Here is a 22,318-nt window from a genome sequence, read left to right as displayed (position 1 = left end):
TGTAAATGATACCACTACTTCTTGACTTGTTAGTTTCAAACAGTAGCTAGTGACCTAGTTAGATGAGGAAACATGCTTTCTCACACTACTCCCTCCCTCTTCCCAATCTGCTGATTGAAATTGTAATTTCTAGTCCCTTTATTGTCCTTCTGCAGCAGCTGCATCATTAAAAAAAAATCATGAAATGATTTTTCGGTGGCAGCCATTCTTCTAGGAACCTTGTATGTACTAACATTTTATTCTCGGAACAACCTTGTGAGATAAAAACTATCATGGGCCCCATTTCCTGATGAGAAACCCAAGGTCCAGTTAAGTAATCTGGCCAAGTTCAAGGTGTAGAGCAAGTACTTATACCCAGATAGTCTGCTACACCACCTCAGTGTGGTGCCACTGTAATTAATGCACAGGAACTAAAGCCATCCAGTGTACCTCCACTCCCTCTTAACTCTCTCCAGAGTGGGTGAAGAAAGCAACAGTATGACCTCTTCCCTCGCTTCTCCTTGCTCCCTCCAAACCTCCACTCCAGCATGTTTATTTTCACATTTGCTCTGAAACTGCAATTAATTTTGTAATGTTTTGTCTATAAAGAGATAGTAACAATTGACAACTAAAAAACAGCACTACAAGCAGCATCCCTGGGCTTTACATGAGAATGTGATTCTGATCAAAGGCAGAGAGCAGTGGTTTGAAGTCAGGAGGCTGAAGCCTCTCTCTGCGTGCCCACATCCAGCCTCAGTTTCTACACGTACAAAAGGAGAGGAGTCTATGAATGGCTGTGAGGTCCTGACCAGTCCCCAAACCCGAGGAGCCACTTAAGCTTCCTTGGAAGAGTTCAGAAAACTCGGTGTGGGGTTGGGGGGCGGCAATCAGCACAATGGTTAAAACACAGCTCAGAAGTCAAATCCTGCAACCAGTGCTAATGGCCCTCAAGACCTCAGGCAGCTTCACAGGCTGTATCATTTTTTACATCATTTATCCTATAAGGAACTGGTAAACCTGTTTACCTGGGTTCTGTCAGTTGTTCTAGCAAATGATCGAACTCAGGGAGGGAGTTGTGGGCAGCCCCCAATTTGTAGCCAAGCCAAGCAGAAGTTCCAGGTAACCTGGGAACCCACTACCTGAAACTGGAAAACTGAAGTGAGAAGTTTTGTGGACTGAGCCCTTAACCTGTGGGGTCTGCACTAACTCCAGTGAGTATCAAAACCAAATTGAATCGCAGAACACTCATCTGGTGTGGGAGAATTTGCCAGTGTGGGAACAAACTGGTGTCACAAGTGTTCTAAGTGGGTGAGGATTCCAACCTAAGCTGACTGGTGTCAGTATGATGCTCTTCATCTCTACACAGCCCTACCTAAACCTGTTCCCTTTCTGAGTTGGCTGACCAAGGGCCCCAAGGCTCATGCCCAGAATGCCCTGTTCTACCTGTCTGGCTCCTTCCACCACACCTTGTTTCCTTGTCTATTGCAACCACTCACCACAGTTCAACTTGTACTGTATTTTTTTTTGAGTCTCTTTCCTCTATTATGATTTCCATGCAGCCCAGCCCCTGTGCACATTAGGTACTCACATCATGTTTTTGGAAGTGGACCTGTGTTCAGCAATTATAACACACTCCTCTTATACTCATTTTTACATATCATATACATTTTCATAGAGTAATAGCATACCGTAAATGAGCACTGCGTGCATTTCACACATATGCTGCCCTTTTTAATACATTAAGCCTCCGCTATAACATCCACTTTACAGATGAGAACACTTGAGGCTCAGCAAGATAAAGTAACTTGTTGAGCAGCTAGTCAGGTACAGGGTGGGACTCAAGGCAAAGTGCCCTGACTCCAAATTTTATGACCTTTTTTATAAACCATATGATTCTAAGTCAAATATCAGTTTTTTAATAAATGTTATCTTTGAGCCTATGCCTCTAAAAGTTTCTTTCCATGAAAAGACTGTAATAGTGGAGTAAAAACATTCTAACATTTTTATTTGCATAACTATATGCTTCATTTAAATAATACTTCTGATATATCATGACTTGTTGGAAATATTAATCAAAATGTATTCTACATGCAATATAGAGTCATTCAGCAGTCTATAAAAATCTTGATCTTTTAAAAATTTAATTTCTAATTTTGAGATAACTGCTGATTCATAAGCAGTTGTAAGATTAAGAGAGATTCCATGTACCATGTCACCAAATTTTAGTTGTATATTATAAAACTACAGAGAATAATACCAGAACCAGGGCCCTGACACTGACACAGCCAAGATGTAGAACAATTTCCTCATCACCTAACATTCCTCTTTTATGGCCACATCCAATTCCCTCCCAGCCCTTCCCCTTCTCAGGCCTCAGCAACCACTAATCTGTTCTCCGTTTCTATAACTTTGTCATTTGAAGACTGTTACACAAATGAAGGGCTTCCCTGAAATCTCGGATGGTAAAGAATCCACCTGCAATGCAGGAGAGCCAGGTTCGATCCCTGAGCCGGGAAGATCCCCCGGAGAAGGGAATGGAAACCCAATTCAGTATTCCTGCCTGGAGAATTGCATGAACAAAGGAGCCTGGCGGGCTATAGTCCATGGGGTCGCAGAGTCAGACATGACTGAGCTGCTAACACACTTTCACTACACAAATGAAATCATACAGCATATGACCTTTTGGGAGTGGCAATTTTACTCTGTGTAATTCTCTCAAGATTCATTCAATTCTTTTCTCTGCCCTCTCTATTCTGCTGTTGAACCAATCCACTGAGGGTTTAGTGTTTTTCTTTCTTTTTGTGTGTGTGTTTTTTGGGGAGGAGTTTTTTCATTATTATATTTTTCAGTTTAAAATTTTCCATTTGGTTCTTATCTCATATTCTTCACTGAAACTTTCCTATTTTTTGTCTCTCACTTTCTGTATTTTTATTGCATCAAACATATCTGTAATTGTTTATTGAAGCAATTTTATGATGGCTTCTTTAAAATCTTTTTCACAGAATTCTAAAATCTGTCATCTTGGTTTTGGCATCTACTGATTCTCTTCATTCAGTTTGAGATCTTTCTGGCTCTTGGTATTATGAGTGATTTTCAATGGAAACCTGACCATTTTGAGTATTATAAGTGTGTGGGTCTTACCTAACCCTTTTGTTGTAGCTGTTTCTCTGCCACTGCTCAAGCAGGAGGAGGGTGGGGAGCAGTGCCTCATTATAGGTGGGTTGGGGTACAAGTTCAGTTTCCCCTCTCAGTCCCCACTGACATCAAAGGCCAGGGGTCTCCTAGTTATTTCTGGGAGGGGGTGAGAGTTCCAGGGTTCAGTCAGGCTTCCACTGATACCTGCCCTGCTGGGAGTGGCAGTAGCACATCTGACTGATAGCACCGATACCATAGTGGGGGTGTGGCTTCCCAGCCGATAGGTGGTGCTAAAAACCCTGACTGTCCACCAGGCCTCCCAACACCATAGCTGCCATGCTTGGTGTGCCTCGTTGCAGCCTGGTAAGGGTGAAATCTAGACTCCCCACTTGGCCTTGCTGGTGGGTGTGGGGCTGCAGCTTTTTCTATGGTGTTTGGCTGGAGCACAGTGGTTAGTGTCTGAAAGTTTTCTTTTTACTCGGCTGCCCCTTCCTGTCCTTTGGAGAGAGAGACTGTGCTTTTGTTGTCTGCACCCATTGGCATTTCTGGGTTGCTGGCTTCTTCGGCAACAAGTCTGAGACATATGTGGTAAAAAAAAAAAAAAAAAAACCCCAGGGACATTATCACCCCATTGTGCCTTGGGTCCTGAGGTCCCTAACCAGTCTACCTTCTTCTCTCTACCTTTCAGGGCGTTCTTTTGTTTATCTTATAGATCATGTCCAGGGTATTTATTTATACTGAGAGTGCAAAATAAGAAAAAGTACATCTGCTCCATCTTTCCAGAAGCAGAAGCCCAAACCTTGATATTTTTAAGAAATAATTCTACCTACAAGTAATCCTGAGAGATAGGACAGTACTCTGCCATTATAGTGATTACAAACTGGAGGCCTGTTGCTCAAACAGGCAGGAGCACGGTTGTTTTTATAATTAAATTGTTTCTAAGGGGACACACTGCAGTCTCCAGTTCTCCACAGATCTCACCCATGTCTGTTTAGCTTGTTAGCTCTCCCCTGTAGACATCTGTGTTTGCAAACTCTGATTTAATAAACAGATCATGAGGCCAAGCTATCAACAGTGGATTATGCCCATGGATTCAAAATGATCATGCTCAAACTTCCCTCTTTCTAGACTTGTACTCAATTTAAGAAGTATTAACTAAGATCAAGCTCAAGCATAATAAAGCCTTCCCCACACACTGCATCCCACTTCCCTCCAAAGCCCTTCTGGAAATTTTTGTTTAGGATCCAGAATTTAGTCACTGTACTAACCTACTAAATGATTAAATTTAGTACAAGACCCTCTCCATTTTCTCCTTTTTGTTCAGAATATTTAAAGAAGAGATCTAGCTACTGTGTGTGTGGTGATGAGAGTAGGAGAAACAGGAGGGACAGAGGGGTGATGATGATGGTGGTGATGGTGGTGATGGTGATGCTGGAGCCAGAGGAAAGAGAACGATCACATTAAAACTATGGTGTCCTAATTTCCTGAAGGCTGGCCAGAATCAAATCCTTTTGGACAAAACAAAATTGAAGAATGTTCTAGAAAGAAAGGAATTTTGAGACTTTAAATCTAATCCAAACTCTCATCTTTACACAAAAGGAAAGTGATACTCAGAGGTTATACAAGGTTACAGAGCTAACCAGTACAGTCTGTATGACTCCACCTTGTTCCCTCTTGGCCTAGTTCTGCTTTGCAAACAATGGAAGCTCATCAACTTTGTCACTTCTGCTGACAGTTCCTAAAAATGTTTCATTACAATTTATGACTGTATTTTTTTCATCTAATCTTTGGAACATTACATTCAGATCTTGTTCTTAAATGTTTTGACAAATTCAAGAGAGAGATTTGTACTCTTTCTTAGCCTGTTAAAAATGGAAGCAACTGAGTTAGTAGTAGGGTAGGCAAAGAAGACATTTTATTACATTTCTTCTAGTAGTCTTAATTATCAGGTAAATCTTCAAGATGACTTGGTATTAAGGCATACATTTATTAATTTAGTTAATCCATAATTCACATAATAGCTATCTACTCTTTCAACAGGGACAATGTTTTCCAAACTTCTGGCATCTTATTACCACCTGTACAAGTCTAGTTTGCTATACCTGTATGTCACCTGTACTAATATTAGTATTTATGTTGACTTTAAATCCACTATTTTTTCATATTTTGCCTGGCTTTAAGCAATAACATCCATCTATTAAATCACAAGTCTGATGTGCCAGTTTTTCTACTACACATTAAAATAATTATATAACTGTTAAAATATGTTCATGTGCATATCATCTTAACTCTTTTCATGTGACACCAGTGTTATTCTTGGGTGATCTGATCACCTTGGGTGATCTGACCCTAAGCTGTCAATTTATGATATGGGAAAATAATAAAGCAACTGTACTTTAAAATCTAACATGAGTGCTAATTATTCAGGTTTGTGGGAATATACCAGAAATGTATGGTATCATCATCGATTTCAACAGATACAAACCTAGGGAAGCCAAACTTTTCACAATTTATTGTACACAAGAAATACATAAGATCCACTCTTCCCTGCCCTCAGAGATTCTGATTCACTGAATGGGATGCAGACCATGGAAGCTGCATTTCTGCAGGCATCCCAGGGAACACCCAAGGGCCACATTTTGAAAAATAGTGAACAGGAAGGCAGAACAAAATTCTTAAAAACACTCTAGCTTTTCAATAGGATGACTTGGGTTCAAATCCCAAGTCTAACTGCATGATACTAGTGTTATTGCTTAGTCATGTCTGATTCTTTGCACCAGGCTCCTCTGTCCAGGAGATTTCCCAGGCAAGAATACTGGAGTAGGGTGCCATTTCCTTCTCCAGGGGATTGTCCCAACCCAGGGATCAAACCCAGTCTCCTGCATTGAAGGCAGATTCTTTACCATCTGAGCCACCACAGAACTGAGTCACTTAATCTTTCTGAGCCTTGCTTTCCTCACCTGTTAAGCGATGATTATAATAAACGCCATCTCACTGGGTTGTCTTAAGAATTAAATGGATGAGATGTCAAAAAAAAAAAAAAAACTATGACAAAACCACAGAGCCCTACATCGGCTAGAAGGCTTACAAGGGTGAGGATGCTGAACCACTCTCAGCAGCTACAACTGAGAACACAATCAGCATTCCAAATCAAGATGCAAGGGCTCTGTTCCAGAAAAACATCTGCTCCCATTTCACTACTGACATTGAGTCTAATCTATAATAAACTAACCCCCAAATTGAGTGCCTGTTTCAAATAAGATATTTGCACAATACATAATCTCAAGTATTATTATTGACTGATGACTGCACGCTAAATCCTCAAGGAATTGTATCTAGGCCTCAGGGCCAATGCCAGGCACAGCTCCCATGCCAGAGGTGTCCCAAAGGCCTGTTTGGGATACTCTGATTTCAAGAACTACTTTATACACAGCAGGTAAAATTATCTGTGGTTTAGAAACATTTTATGCTTTTATTATTTAAAAGAACTCTCTTCTTAAAGAAAACACAACAACTCCTGAATTATTAACTTAACACCAAATTTGCAGACTTGGCTGCAGGATGAATCTAACAGACAGTTAAAAAAAAAATGCTCTCACAATGCTGCTGCTGCTGTTAAGTCGCTTCAGTCGTGTCCGACTCTTTGCGACCCCATAGACGGCAGCCCACCAGGCTCCTCTGTCCCTGGGATTCTCTAGGCAAGAATACTGCAGTGGGTTGCCATTTCCTTCTCCAATGCATGCATGCATGCTAAGTTGCTTCAGCCGTGTCCAACTCTGTGTGACCCTATGGATGCAGCCCACCAGGCTCCTCTGTCCATGGGATTCTCTAGGCAAGAATACTGCAGTGGGTTGCCATTTCCTTCTCCAGCTCTCACAATAATTCATCTAAAATTTTAGCTATGATCTGATGTAGGTACTTAAAATTCAGTTTTCAAAACATGGAAAAGCATTCTTTTTCTCTGAATACCATCTGTTAAACCATTCCAACATGAGCTAATTCTGCTATACAAAATTCGTAAATAGACTAAAATTAAAAAAAAAAAAACTTTAGTTGCTTCATGTTAGAGTATAGATTCAGTCTTATCTATTCATGTAGAGGTTAGATAGCTACCACATGGTCACCATTCTTTTCTAGAACCCACATAGCACTAACAACTATTCAACAATAAATGAAAACATTACAGGTAACTCATAACTGTCTGTAAAGAAAAATCAATCCAAGGTCCGAGAGCCATTCTCTGCTAGTAGGGTACTGGAGCCTCTCACTAGTGGGGCAGTGTCTCAGCTATGGTGGGGGCAGGAGGGCACCTGGGACCGGTGGGTCAGCAGCTGTCCAGTGCCCAGCCACTCAGACATAGGTGACATAGCAAACACTTCTCCCATCTGGAAACAGCATATCTGTGCACCAGCTCTTATGGAACAGGAGCCCCAGCTGCTCCTACGTGGGCAAACACAAAAACCAGACAGCAGGGAAGCCTATCCAGAACTATACTGCCACTCTTTCGGCTGGGCATATTATCCAATCTCTATTCAGCCACAGCCACGCCTTCCTCTGGGAGGCATAATCGATAGTATCTGGTGGATTGGATGAAGCAAGTCAAACACCATAGCCAAATCTCAATTACATATCCCCTGGAGTCAGTTTCTGCACTTGTTACAGGGCAAGCTAAAGAGGAAGTGAGGTGAGAGCCCTTCAACAAGGACAGCTATTAAGAATGACTTAAGATCGTTATCACAGCTCTTGAACTGCTTGTAAGATTTGATCCCTGGCAAGGGCCATGATTTTGAGAGCCGTTGACTCAGGGTACTAAAACGTAATTCGTCCATACTTGTGAAAATCTATTCTCTCTTACCAGTGGGCAAAAATGACTATAATAAACTGAAACCTCAATTCAAGCAAACTCTACTACTGAAATTAAACATGGTTTCACTGAATGTACCTGTTAATAGTTTCTTGACATTAAAACAAAGTTAGTCTTTAGCCTTAATAAAGATGGAGCACACAAGCATTTTATTTGTTAATTGATTCAACAAAAATTTATGGAGCACCTGTTATGTTCCAGGATCGTGCTGAGGGAGCAGTGGTGAGAAAAAGCCCCAGTCTCTGCTGACAAGGAGCAAGGAATTTATCACTCTTAACTTTAGAATAAGCAGGGAATCCAACTTTTAAAATAAACAAGAAGAGATTTCTCAATTCAATAAAGACTAAAAAATGAGGCTGCCTATACAATATTCTTGAGATTTTACAAGTTGTTTTTTTTTTTTTTTTGCATTCCAGTATCACATATTAATGTTGAAAACCTACAGGTAGTATATAAATACAGAAACAAACTGTGAAGTTAGAGAAATCCTATCAGATGTTTTCTGAAATTCAGAATACTAATAAAAAATATAGGCATTTATTATAATCAAATCTAAAAATGTAATACATAATAAAATATATAATAAGATAATAAAGTGGAACTGGATTTTCAAAAGAATGATCATAATCAAGTCAACTTTTCCTCTTGGTTATGAAACTATGATCACATATACCTGATCCTGGTAAAAATGTCTCTTCTTAAGTTCAGATCTAACAACAGAGGACATTTCACCCTTGTTCCCAAGCAATTGGCCAGTGAGCATCAGGGGGCCAAAGTCTTATTTGAATTAAATTTGCAAAGCTTCTTGCCTACTCAGTATATTGAAAATGAATGAAGGACTCAATTCTGCTTACCTTGTAATCTCTGGATACATTTTCTGATGTCACTGAACCTGAAATCTGACTAGAAATTGTAGCAGCTATAAGCTGTTTACACCATTCAACATGTGATCCTGTAGGACTAAAAGAAATAGTGCAATTAAAATATTTTAAGACATTGGCTCTGAGTGAGAAAAATGAGCACGGACTAGGGATATATGTACACTTCTTTTTTCGAAAACGAACTTCAATTAGGCTATTTGGTTACCTTTACATTTACTATAAGAACTGAAATACCGACTGACAACTAGGAAGTAAGAGTAGGTTCCAAGGTGATTTGAAATAAACCAACTAATTTATTTTAAGGTTAAGATTCTAGACCTCAGACAGTTAAGCATGTTATTTTCTAGCCTTTAATGAAATATTACTCAGTTACAACTATACAGAGTGAATATTCTCAGTGTAAGTAGAAAATTAATTCTAAAATGAAATATTTATCTTACAGCATATGCTCTTCACAAGTGCAATCAATTTCATGTTGGTAGCTTTAAATCTATAAAATGAGATTAATTTCAAATGAATCAAAGTGACTGTTAATGGAACAAAGCTGATTGCAGGATTTTAGAAAGAACAGATTAGAGAAGTTATGTCCTATGTGTAGTAATAATGCAACCTTACATTTCTGTAAGTGCTTTGACAACTTACAAAAGGCTCTACCAGTCCATTATTATATCAGAGTCTGACAACCACAAGTGATAAGAAGGCAGAACAGGGACTAGCTGACAGGTTTGAGATGAGAAAATTGAGGTGCAGAAGTGACAAGGCCCATCAGAAAGTGGTAGGCCTGCCTCCAGCTCCACTGGGGCTGTCCTTCCAGGATGCAGTACCACCAGTAATGACCAACTCATGGAGCCAGAGGGCAAAAACCCAGGCCAGTGCCACAGATGCCCACCACTGCCTTATACAAGAACACAACAATGCAGAGAAGACAGCATCTCCCACTTGCATGCTGCTCTCAAGTGTCCAACACATTTCTGCACATGGCCTCACCCGAGCCTCACAGTGACCCACCCTACAGAGGAGAAAACTAAGGCTCTAGTGTTTGACCAAGGTCCCGTGGTTGGTAAGTGGTCAGGCTCTTCTCACCTGACTTAAAGGACCATGTCAGCAATCTAGGCACTGAGGGAATTAAAAATGGCACCCAGAGGCCAGGCTCCTCTCTCAACTCACGAAAGCACGGAAGAAATCAAGTTAAAGGGCATAAGATACTTATGAGAGTTTACCTCACAGGTAGCTTTCACTGCGAAGAATGTTTCAGACCTTTGAAAATCTCATCACTAATGAAATCCACACTCGTGTATTGGAAGGACAGAAAAACCTGGAATCCCTAGGCAGTGTGTAAAATCACCTAAATAGTAAAATAAAGACACTTGGCATGCTCTACCAGTGATCTAAATTACATTCTCTGACCAAGACAGCCCAGAAAAAGATAATAAAAAAATATAGGCATTTATTATAATCAAATCTAAAAATGTAATGCATAATGGCTGTCTGCGGGGCTGGAAATATAAGTCAGAATATTCACTGAATGGGCAGACATTCCTATCATACTCTAAGAGCCTATTTCCCACATTTAATAACTTAAGAGAAAGGAGGAGGGGGAAAGGAGGGAGATTGGTTTCCTTTTAAAGGCTAAGTCACCTTTATTGCCTGGTTCTATCATACTTCTCTTGGCATGCTACACTTTTTTCCGTCAGCACCCACTCCTGATAGCAAATCTAACAGTAGGAACCTGCCTGTTCACCCACCACGGGGGTGGGAGGGCTGTTGTTACCCTCTGCCAAGCATCCTCTCTCCTTCCTTCTGATAAGGATGCCTCTGAGAACTGTAGGAAATTGCCCCTCCCCATTTCATCAGCAGGAGGAGGAAGGGGACACTCCCTTCCCACCCCCACGTGGAGGGGACTAACCCAGGTCGCCAGGGCAATCCCAAGCTTTCCCATTGGATCAGAGGTGTTCCCAGCTTCAGTGCTGCTGAAGGCCACTCCCACCCCACCACCTTGAGGAACCCACAGAGATAAAGAGTAAGACAAGAAAAAAAAAAAAAAAAAACAGAGAATGGGGAGCCCCAACCACAGTGCTTGCAATTCTGGCTGTAACATGCCCGTGGCCATCTTTCCCCTTGTCCGCAGCAGTGATGGAGCCAAGAAATTTCCTTCCCAGCCGGAACTAGAATGATTTGTGGTTTTTATCCCTGCAACCAAAAGCATCCTGGCCAACAGAGTTATTAACAGTGTGGTATGGTGGACTGGTAGACAGGAGGCCTGGATCCGGGTCCTGTTTCTGTCACCAGCTTGAGCAAACCACATCCTTTCACAGGCCCACAGCTTTGTCAGCATTTAGAGAAGTACAGTATTCAGAAGAGAGAGGAGGGCCCACAGTCCACGGCTGAGCCACACCTGCAGAGCCAGGGTCTACTCTGGGCACGAGGACAGGACTGAGAAGGCCATGTTTCCTCTCCTGTCTCTGCTCTTTGCACAGCGCAATCTCCCTGCACGCTCCTGGTGACAATAGCCAGCTGCAGCCTGGGGGTCCCCAGCTTTGCTTCTCCAGCCTGGATGCTCTTGATCCAGAGGCCCAGGATCCCATGGGACAGCTCCACTAGTCAGTCCCAGAACCCCTGCCAGCTCCATGTGTCTAAACCAGCCTCAGTCACCCAGCCTGCAACCTGTTCCTCCACCCTCATGTTTCCTAAGCCAGGGAAAAGCAGAACCTCACCCAGGGACCTCAGACTCCAGGGATGACATTTACCTTGGGGTCCATACTCCTTTTCACTCTCACATCTGAATGCTCAAGTCTTGTCACTCTTACCTGCTAAGTATCATGAGAAGGCACCTTGCCCACTCCTATTCCAACTCCCTTTTCCAGAGAGACACCCATCATTTGTCCGGGTTCTCCTGCCTCATGAATTTAAGCTCCACCTCTATGCCAGTGACTCCCAAATTCAGGTCTCCAAACCAGACACCACCTCTGAACTCCAGGCCTAAACAAACCAACTGCCTCTTTGATATTTGCTCTGGGACATCCAACTGACATCTCATTGCTGTTCTATCCAGGGTGAGTGCCTGCTAACTTCCTAACGCTGTTCCACTTAGAGGCTTCTCCATCTCGGCCACACCATCTTCCACAAGCTAAAGACACTGGAACTGTCCTCAATTCTCCCCTTCTCCTAGACAATTGCCACCCTGCAGCAAACCCTGCTGGCTCTACCCTGCAGATGTCCTTCAGATAAGCTTGACCACTTCTCCTTTCCTCCAGCCCACGGCTCCACTTGAAGCCCCCATCCTCTCTCATTCTGATGACTGCAACAGCCTCCCACCTGCTAGACTCTCTGATTCAACTCCTTCCCCTTCCGGTCTGTCATCCACACAGCAGCCATGGAGACCTTACTGAAATCTACACCAGGTGTTGTCCCTCCTCTGCTCCACGCCACCCACTCCACCGTCTGTGGCCCCTGTGACCTGACTTTGTCCTCTGCTGCGTCTCCCCAGCATCCTCTGTGCTGGTGACACAGGCTTCAGCCTAGAGTGCTGTCACCCAGCTATGCGCATGACTAGGCCCCTCTTCAGGGGCACTACTGAAATGCCACTTCTCTCCGAAAGGCCTTCCCTGACCACCCTACACCACACTCCCAGCACTGCCCAGAGTGCACACCCCAGCCACTTCCTATCCCTCCCGGATGACTCTTGTCCCCCCACACCTATCACCATCTAACACAGAACACATGTGACTTGGTCTTTGGTTTCTCTCTCCCACTAATGGTGACCCACGAGGGCAGGGATTTGTGTGTGCGTGTTCCTAGCTATATCCTCAGGCCTAGCACAGTGCCAGACACAGAGCAGGCTCTCATATTCACAGAATAAATGACTGAGAGAGGAGCATTTCCAGAACCTACTTAACCTAACTCAATGAGACCACCCTGCCTCCAGTCCCTTCACAACACTACTGCATGGCACTTGTTCTCAAATGCAGAGGCCACCCTGTAGCTCCCCTGATGGAACTCCTCTTGTGACCTCCGTAACTAGGTGATCATATAATTCCTTTTCCAAACCAGGACACCAGTGTGAGTTGCAGAAGGATACTACTGATAATCTCACTGGCCCAACCAGTACCCTGTACCATCTGGGGCCAAAGAGACCACACAGTCCAGTCTACTTGTAGCTAGGGTGGTTATTAAAAATGCAGAATTTCAGGCTCTACCCAGGAGGTGGTGGATCAGATTTAGGGTGGGACCCAAGAGTCTGTATTTTGAATCAAGCACTAGAGGTGATTCTGACTCAGGCTCTACAGAGCTGTGTGGAGAAGCACTGGCCCAGAAGACAAAGGCATGGCTCCTTGGAAGGCACACAGGCCCCATCAGGATCTAGCCCCTGCCTTCCTACAGGCCTTTACGACCCATTCCCCACATCTAGCATCCAGCCAGGATATGACACACGTTTCACTCCAGTGGCCAAACAGTGCACCCTGTCCATCCCTACCACTAAAAATGAAGTGAATACCCTACCTCTGGGTACCATAGTGCCGTGGATCACAACTGAGGTGGTAGAGCCCTTTTTGAAAAATTCTAACACCTAGGCCTCACCCAAATCTCCTGAATGAGAAGCCTCAGAAGTGGGGTCTGGCCACCTGGAGTTCTTAAATAGCTTCTCAGATGATTCCCATGCACATGTCATCCAGAGCGATTCCAAGCACACCTCCACCCTGGCACTTATCACATTTGGTTTCAATGGCTGTTTTATTTGTATTCTCCACTAGATGTTAAGCCAGAGTGCAAAAGCCGTCTGCCATTACTCTCTAATTCTCCAAGCACTCATACATCATGAGTATCTACAGATAGTGCAATCCTGACCATTCTGCACGCTATCTTAGCTGTGATTAGTTTTCAGAGAAGCTGACCACTTGGGTAATGGCTTTATTAAAACATACTGTAATTGCACAAAGGGAGTGTTTCTTGTTGTTCCTATGCCTTTGGAAACTCCCCAAAGTTTAGCTCACTGGAGTGACTAAGGCAGGAACCAACATCTAAAACTGTCCTAGGGGCTTTAGGACCGGGATGCCTTAACTCACTCTAGTGTCAGTGAAATGCCCAAAATGAGGGAAAGCTACATACTCCAGGAGATGGGATCACCAAACTCTTGTCCTCAGAGGGTCAGGGTGGCTCTCCCACTTAGATCTGGTCGGTTTATGCTTCTAACTGCTTGATCTTAGTTCTCTGGCTGTGGGCTTAGTTCTCTGGCAGTGGGCTTACGTGTTTGTGAAAACAATGAACTGGTCCCTTCAAAGTGTTAAGAACTGAAAGTAAACGCTGATGTGTTCTTGCATCAGGAGCAGTTTGGAAGTTTTCCATCGAAATGAGGGTATCTTTGCCTCCATCTGTACCAGCTCCAACACCCACGGGGTTCCACCCCCCCAGTACCCCCTCACAATCCCCACGTCAAAGCCCCCAAGCAGCGGCGGCGGGATTTGGATCTTGAGATCACTCGAGGCAAGGTCATGCGAAAAAGGGGGTGCCGTGATGAAAATGCCTCCCAACGATTTGTGGCCGGGGTATCGGCCGCCGAGGCGGCTCCCAGGTGCAGTAGGAGGCGGCCTGGGCCGCGGTTTGACAGCTGCGAAGCCCCTCGAGGTGCGGGGAAGCTTCCGCGAGCTGCGAAAACGAGCCAGGTGCGAGACCAGCGACGAGGCAGGGGTTCGCGGGGCTCCGGAGGGGACAGGGAAGGGGAGACGGGAGGCGGACTCCCCGGCTCGGCTTCAGGCCGGCGAGCGGGGAAGGGGCGGCCGGGCCTCGCGCGGGGCCCTCGGGAGTCGGGGCGTGGTGGGGGCGGCAGGGCCCCGCTTACCTGTCCAGAGTCTCCACGCTGGGCTGCCGGGAGCCGACGGCGGGACCCCCCGCGACCCGAGGGGGCCTCCTGCCGCCCGCCGGTCCCAGGCCCAGGGCCCCGCCGCTCTCGCAGCCCGCCGCCGCCGCCGCCGCCGCCGCCGCCGCCGCCGCCGCTGCCGCCGGCCTGTCCATGGCGCGTCGAGCCCGCCGCCTCGGGGAAGCCGCAATCGGGAGGGGAGCGGCGCCCCGGAAGGTCCGGCAGCGCGCCTCCGGCGGCCCCGATCTGCCGCCCGCCCGGCTCAGACGGCCGCCGCCATTAGCTGTCACCTGGCGCCCCGCGTTACCCACAAGGCCGCGCGCGTGGGGGGTGGGGGGCGGGGAGGGCGGTGCGCGACCCGGAGCCTGGTCCCCAGCCCCCTACCCCCAGCCCCGCCAGAGCCCCACCTGGACCACCGGCCCGCCAGCCGGCGGGGTGAGGCCCGGGCGACCTGGACACGTCCCAAGCCACTCGGGGTCGAAATCGACCCACGACTTAGGCAGAACGCGCTTTGCTCGGGAAACTCCTAGATGCAGGGTTAAAGAAGAAAAAAAGTTTAAAGTAATTCTAGTATTCAGTACAATTTGTTTTCCATCAGTTTTCCTTCCTTAGAAAAGTTTTGCGGTGGGAGAAGCCCCAACGCCCGTGGGCCTCCCTGCTCTTGACATCTCCAACCCCGAGCAATCCCATACATTTTAGCAACCTCCCCTCACTCCGTTCTTAGCCGCCCTTTCACGCACCCACAAAGCCACCTCCCCGCCATCTGTAGGGCAACCAAGTGTTCTGATGCCGCCCTCGGAACATCCGCCCTTAGTTTATATTATCAGCAACGTGTAACTTCTGTCGGCTAAATCACCGCTTGCGGAAATCAAGTCCAAATCTGATGATAAAGGCATTTAGGATATTTGATTCCTGCTTTATATTTATTTTCCTGACCATTCTGTTAGGGTTTGGATATCCAATGGGCTCATCCCTCGTTACCCACCCCTGATTTAGTTGGAGGTGGGAATGATGGCTACTGCCCCTTGCCTGTGATTGTCCTGGGTATGACTTCTGACCAAAGTCTGGCCAGTGAACTATAAAGGCAATAGTTTGCATTCTGATAAAAGGTAGACCTGTAGACAGGGAGTTATTAGTTCCCATCCCAAACCCATCTTGCCCTCTCACGTTGATAACTTCCAACTGAACTGTGAGAATGTGATGCTTGAAACCCTAACAACCCAAGAGGGGATGAGACTTGGGTGAAAGGGTGGCAGGGTGAGAAGAGTTAGGAGGAAGGAAGGGCAGATTTCCAGATATACTGGAGACCCACCTCTTGCTGGCTTCTGGTTTTCCAAAATTATTAAATAAAATGCTTAAGTATTACAGATGGAATGTTTGTCTCTCCCCCTACCTCCACCATTTATATGTTGAAGCCCTAACCATCAAACTGGTATTGAGGTATTTAGAGATGAGGCCTTTGGGAGGTGATTAGGTCTAAGGCTGGTGCCCTAAAATGTTTGGATTGTGCCTTTCTAAGGAAAGATGCCAGAGAGCTTGGACTCTCCCTGCAAGGACGCACTGAGGAAAGGCCATTTGAGAACATAGCATGAAGGCAGCTCTCTGAAAGCCAGGAAAAAAGCTGTCCCAATTATCTCAACCTTGCCAGAATCTTGATCTTGGGACTTTCCAGGCTCCAGAACTGTAAGAAAATAAGTGCTCGTTGTTTAAGGCACCCAGTCTCTGGTATTTTGTTATGGCAGCCTGAGCTAAGACACCCACTTTCAGTCCAGTACTTTGTTAAAAGGAGGTATGGGCATCCTACCCTATCTGCTCTGAGCTTTGTCAGGAAGAAAATGGTGACATTTTAAACATATCCTAAGTCTCATACTCTTCAAGGAGAATCAGGCCAAAGAGGAATCCATTCAGCACACCACTGCTTGTACCTGACTACCTGAGTGATCTGCAGCCTGACAGGTCCTCTCCTGCTGTCTGTTGTTTCTGTTGGTTCCCACTGAGGGCTTTCTATCTTTGCTTTTTTAAACTGTGTTCATTTTATTTTTAAAGTTATTTTTGAGAGTTCCTAAAGAAGCCTAGGACAAAAGTGTGTTACTAGATATTAATATTTACCAGATAATGCCAATCATCTTCAAAGCAGTCTATGAGAGTTCCTATTGGCCCATCTGGTCAATGCTTGGGATTGCCAGACTTTTCAAAGTTTTGCCAACACATGGGTGTGGGGTGGTATCACTGAGGTTCAAATGTACATTTCCCTGATGAGATATGACCAAACTCCTACTTAACTAACAAGACTTGGTTCTTGACTGCATTCCCAAGAAATTCCTCCTTGATCCCCTATCTTGGCCCCAAAGCCGCTCCCCTCCATCTGCCTCTATTGAAGCAGGTTGCACCCTGCCTGGGAATTACCAGTTAACTGGACTGTCTTCCCACTAGGCCAGACATTCCTGGAAGGAGGCCACTGTTTTATTCATTTTTGTTTCCCAACAAAGGTCAGCTGACACAGGTCTGGGTCATAGGAGACAGTATTTGTTGATAAATACTATCTAAAATATTGTCTTGGACTTTCCTGGTGGTCCAATGGCTAAGACTCCGTGCTTCCACTGCAAGGGCCATGGGTTCAATCCCTGGTTGCGGAACTAAGATCCTGCATGCTGTGTGGTGCAGCCAAAAAATAAAATATTGTCTTAAAAAAAAAAAAAACCACACACACTTCTGGCTCTCTGTCGCATCTCTAAAATGATTTTTTAAAAAACCCTTAAAAACCAACCCTATCAATTTTATGTTGTGGGGAGGCTAGATAGTACCGAGTTTGGCACATATGCCCCTGATACTTAGCTCCCTTTCTCCCATTCAGGGGCCAAGGGAGTTGGAGAGATGAGGATAGAAATAGGGAATAAAGTCAGAGGCAACCCAAAGTCTAAATTTTGCCTACAATGTAACTAAATGAATTGAGCTACTCATTTACCCAATTGTGAATCACTGTGGAGCTAGTAACAGTAGAGTGTGTCTGACCTCTCAAGGCTTGCAGACCCACCTGCCACCTGCCACCAGGGACTGGGCTGTGTAGCAGTATCACAGCTTCCTAATACCTAGAACCTTGTCCATGTTACCTTACGCAGCAAGGGGGCATGAAGATTGCCGATTCTCTGACTCTGAGGTGGGAAGAGCAGCCTAGGTCATCCAGAGAGGCCTAATAAAACCACCAGGGTCCTTTACATGTCAACAAGTGAGGCAGAAGAGTCAGAGTTGAGAGATTTGAAGGCACTGGGCATTAGTTGCCGGAGGAAGGTGGCCACTAGAGGCTGGAAGAGGCAAGGCAAGGACTCTCCCCTAGAGCGGCCAGAGGAACACAGCCCTGCTGACACCTTGACTTTAGGCCAGGGAGGCTAACTTCAGCCCTCTGACCTCCAGAACTGTAAGAGAAGAAATGTGTGTGGAAGATAATAAATCACCACTAAGTTTGTGGTGATTTCTCACAGTGGAAATGGGAAGCTAATACATGGGGCCAATGCCCTCCTGTGCCATAAATATTGTATGTGCTAGGTGATGAAAGTGTGTTTCTGAAAAGGGCTATGTGCCTTGTAAGGAATCTTCTAGCATGAGCAGTCCCTATCCTCACTGAGCAGATGGACACTAAGGCCTCCTTGCAGGCCTCCAGATCCATGGCATCTGGGGGCTGGTAGGACCTCACATCTTCTATCCAAGAAGCAGGTCCACAGCCCAGACGGAAACCCAGGTCCCCACATGGCCCGACCTGGGTTCTTTCTAATACATGTTTGTGACATAAAGCACCCGAAATGAGATGAACAACCTTCTTTTGTAATTTATGTGGGCTGCACTGTGGAACAGTCCATTTGGAAAGCACAGACATAATGACCATTGTAAAGGAATAAGCCATGTTGTCTGCAGCTACTAGGAAAACAAACTGCTACATCTTAATGGTCATGTCTAAACATTTTGACCAGGAGCGTGCAGGGAGATTGCGCTGTGCAAAGAGCAGACTTTATTAATAATTCTTTAACTAAGTTATAAATCTACCAATAAGTGTCAGAGTATCAGACTCTTATTTCAAAAATTGGTATTCTGTCCAGCAGTATGCTTTAGAGATTCTGTAAACCTAAAAGAATTCAACTGCAGTCTATTTCAACCATTAGGTTTTCCCTTGAATGTACTAATCCTCATGTTCTTATTTGCTGCATACATTTCTTTCCTTTGAGTGTCCCCAGAATTTACTTTAATAGCCATCAGTAACTATATCCTCTAGTCCTAGGTGTATATACTCTAATAAATCCCTGTATTTTAAGAACATTCCCTTTATAATAGTCCTGCCAGATGGCCCTAGTGGTAAAGAACCCACCTGCCAACGTAGGAGATGTAAGAGACATGGGTTTGATTCCTGGGTCAGGAAGATTCCCCTGGAGAAGGAAATGGCTACCCACTTCAGTATTCTTGCCTGGAGAATTCCATGGACAGAGGAGCCTGGTGAGCTACAGTCCATGGGATCACACAGAATCAGACACAACTGAAGTGATTTAGCACACACACACACACCTTTGCCTAAAGCTCCCAAAAGCCACATGAGCTGTGCACATGAGTGACAGCTGCATTCTGTAGAGAGGACTGCAAGTAAGGAGATATTGGTCAATGGATTTTCCAACTTTTGAGTATCATTCTATCCCAAACGCATAAGGAGGAGCTTTGGTGTCTTATCACAAATAAATCAGAAATACCATGACTATAGTTAGATAAAACCTGTTGTATTATCAAAAATATGTATGATTCCAATTACTTGAAGGTCTGCCCCAGAAGAGTTTATTCTATTTCATTCCAGAAGGCAGAGCTAAAGCTATTCAGTGGGAATCCAAGAGAGGTAGCACTCAGTTTGGTGCCTGCATACATCTGTTTCAGTGTTCTGGAACTTTGGGCACATGGGTGAAGCCCAGCATCCACGGTGCTCTCCTCGGCTGAACAACAGGGACAAGAGAACACTGATGGCCGTGAGGGCACAGTGAGGGTGAAACACAGCTGTGCCTGAAGAAGAACCTGCAGAGTTCTATGAGTAAACCTACTCATAGTTTTAAGTGAGATACTTACTCTTTTAAGAGTCCTATTCAGATTTTTTAAATGGTAAGTGAACTATTATAACTATTTAGTATTCTTAGCACATGCATAAACAATTTCCAGTTGGCAGCATCTGAAGAATTTTCATATTTCTTACCTAAAGAGACTTTGAGTATGACTTATTTCAGTCTCTCAGTCTCCCTTAATATCAACTGCTACATTCTCCATCCAGAGTCTACAGTCTCACGTCTCTGCAACCCAGCACTTTTGTGAAAGCTATCCTTATGTTAATAAAGACAGCTGTGGTTTGACACAGAGAACAGACCTGTGGTGGCCAAGGGGCAGGGGAGTGGGGGAGAGATGGGAGAGGGAGTTTGGGATTTGCAGATCCAAACTGCTATGTATAGAAGGGATAAACAACAAGGTCCTATTGTATAGCACAGTAAACTATATTCAATATCCATACTACACCATAATGCAAAAGAATAGGAAAATATATATGTATAACTGAATCACTTTGCCATACAGAAGAAATTAATACAACATTGTAAATCAACTGTACTTAACAAAATAAATTTAAAAAAACACAGGTCATTGTGTTGTGCTGTGCTTAGTTGCTCAGTTGTGTCCAACTCTTTGTGACCCCCTGGAGCCTGTCAGGCTCCTCTGTCCATGGGGATTCACTAGGCAAGAATACTGGAGTGGGTTGCCATGCCCTCCTCCAGGGGATCTTCCCAACACAGGGATCGAACCCAGGTCTCCTGCATTGCAGGCAGATTCTTTACTGTCTGAGCCACCAGGGAAGCCCAAAATAAAGGCACTTGTGGCTTAAAATCTGCATTGTTAATGTACTTAAATTTCCAATATTGTTGGGATTTGGGGAGAGCCCTATACAAGGTTGCTAGTAAGATAAAGAGCATGTGAAATAGATTCAGGAAAAGCAAATAAGATGGGCAACATGCACATTTAAGACACATACACTACAAAGTTATAGCCCTGGGAATAGAGTGCAATGTTTAGTTAATATATTTATTACAGCAGGTCTTTAGTCATTATTGCCATGAAACAGTTGTCATGAAATTTCACAAAATTCTTTCAGCTATTAGTATTAGCTTTTTTTTTTCTTTTTATGGAGTGACACTTTGTTAATTTATGAAATATTTACAGCGTTTACAAAAAGCAAGAAACTGTTCTAATAAAATTTCTTATACATACAAAATTTATACATTTAAACTACTGCATTTGAGATGTCTTATTTGGTAAACCATTAAGCTATGACATAAAATAATTTACAAAGATATATTTAATCTCTCTTAATTCATTGAAAACAAAACCATATTAGCTATAAATAGACCTTTACAAATCATTGTAAAACACATTAATTGCTTTTTAACTCTAGCCTTAACTTTTACAAATATACTGACTAAATGAATTAGTTCAAATATCAAATAGAACTGCATTTGAAATTGCATTTAATGCTACAAAAAAAGAAAAAAAACCTGAAAAAGCAAACCGCTGGGTACTTCAAGTAAAAATCTGTAGAACCAGTTTTTATGCACTCCTGGGTGGGAAAGGGTGTCAAACACCATTGAAATTCATAAACACCATACTTTCAAGAATACGCTCAACAAATGTACATCTGCGGCTTTTATTTCAGAGGCTGCTGCTCTAGGGACAGCTCACACATCCAAGATGGTCAACCCGACACTTTGGCAGATAAGCTAGTTTGACTAGAGCAACATTTGCGAAAACATTCACGTAAGCAGCATAATGCATCCAACATCTTCAAACAGTGCTAGAGAAGGGCTTTCCACCACCTGAAAACAGGTCAGAATTCTAGGCAAGCTCATGAAAGAACTTAGGAAACAGAAGTGGCAATGTTAAAAATAATCAAATCATATTTAACTGGGCCCTATCTTTTTTTATATATATAAAAATATGCTTCTCTTGGAAATTAGGGGAAAATACTTCATATTCCAAAATTTCAAAATAATGGAAAACTCATCTACACAGCTATTTCTCAAGTCATCACACATATGATGGTGTGAAATTTGGCAATTATTTAAACACCTTGTTTTTGGATCATGCCTCGGAAGCTGAGCTCAATTTGGTTTTGGCCCGAACACACATCTTTCACATTTAGGTTCACTTTAGATCACCCAAAGCAACTATTATAAGCAGTCTGAGGAAAATCCATCTCATAAACATACATTTTCCCCCTTTAGTTAAAAATGTCGTTGTTCCAATGAGGCCCACAAAGTACATATTGTACACATAATATTTCTGAAGAGGTTGAAGAGGTAAATATGATTTAAATATTATCTTTCAAAAACCACTTTTGGAAGGTAACTGGATTTTCCAAAACCCCATCTGGGCTCCTTTCTTCCGATTGCCGTGTAGACACTGTAGTTTTCTTGCAATATGTATTCTAGAAGGCACATATTCAAGAGTTTAAGATTATGTTAGTTCAAGTTCTAAATGGAGGCAAATAGTTTAACCTACTTTGTACAGAGGCCCCAAATGAAAAGTCTGCTTTTTTCTTTA

The 22,318-nt window shown here is 43.9% G+C and overlaps 1 protein-coding gene across 1 annotated transcript in view; it reads right to left on the bottom strand.

Moving 5' to 3' along the window:
* The window catches only part of MTMR1 (myotubularin related protein 1), a 53,836-nt gene extending 44,938 nt beyond the window's left edge, over window positions 1-8,898 (bottom strand). The window contains exon 1 of the mRNA XM_068963379.1: window positions 8,833-8,898. The gene's annotated coding sequence lies outside the window, so the exon portion shown is untranslated. The remainder of the gene's footprint in view (window positions 1-8,832) is intronic.
* Between the last annotated feature and the right edge of the window lie 13,420 nt (window positions 8,899-22,318).

This window comes from Capricornis sumatraensis, chromosome X (genome assembly GCF_032405125.1).
Source record: "Capricornis sumatraensis isolate serow.1 chromosome X, serow.2, whole genome shotgun sequence".
Lineage (NCBI taxonomy): Eukaryota > Metazoa > Chordata > Mammalia > Artiodactyla > Bovidae > Capricornis > Capricornis sumatraensis.
Note: the sequence above shows the minus strand (reverse complement) of the source record. Positions and strands in the feature narration are given on the sequence as shown.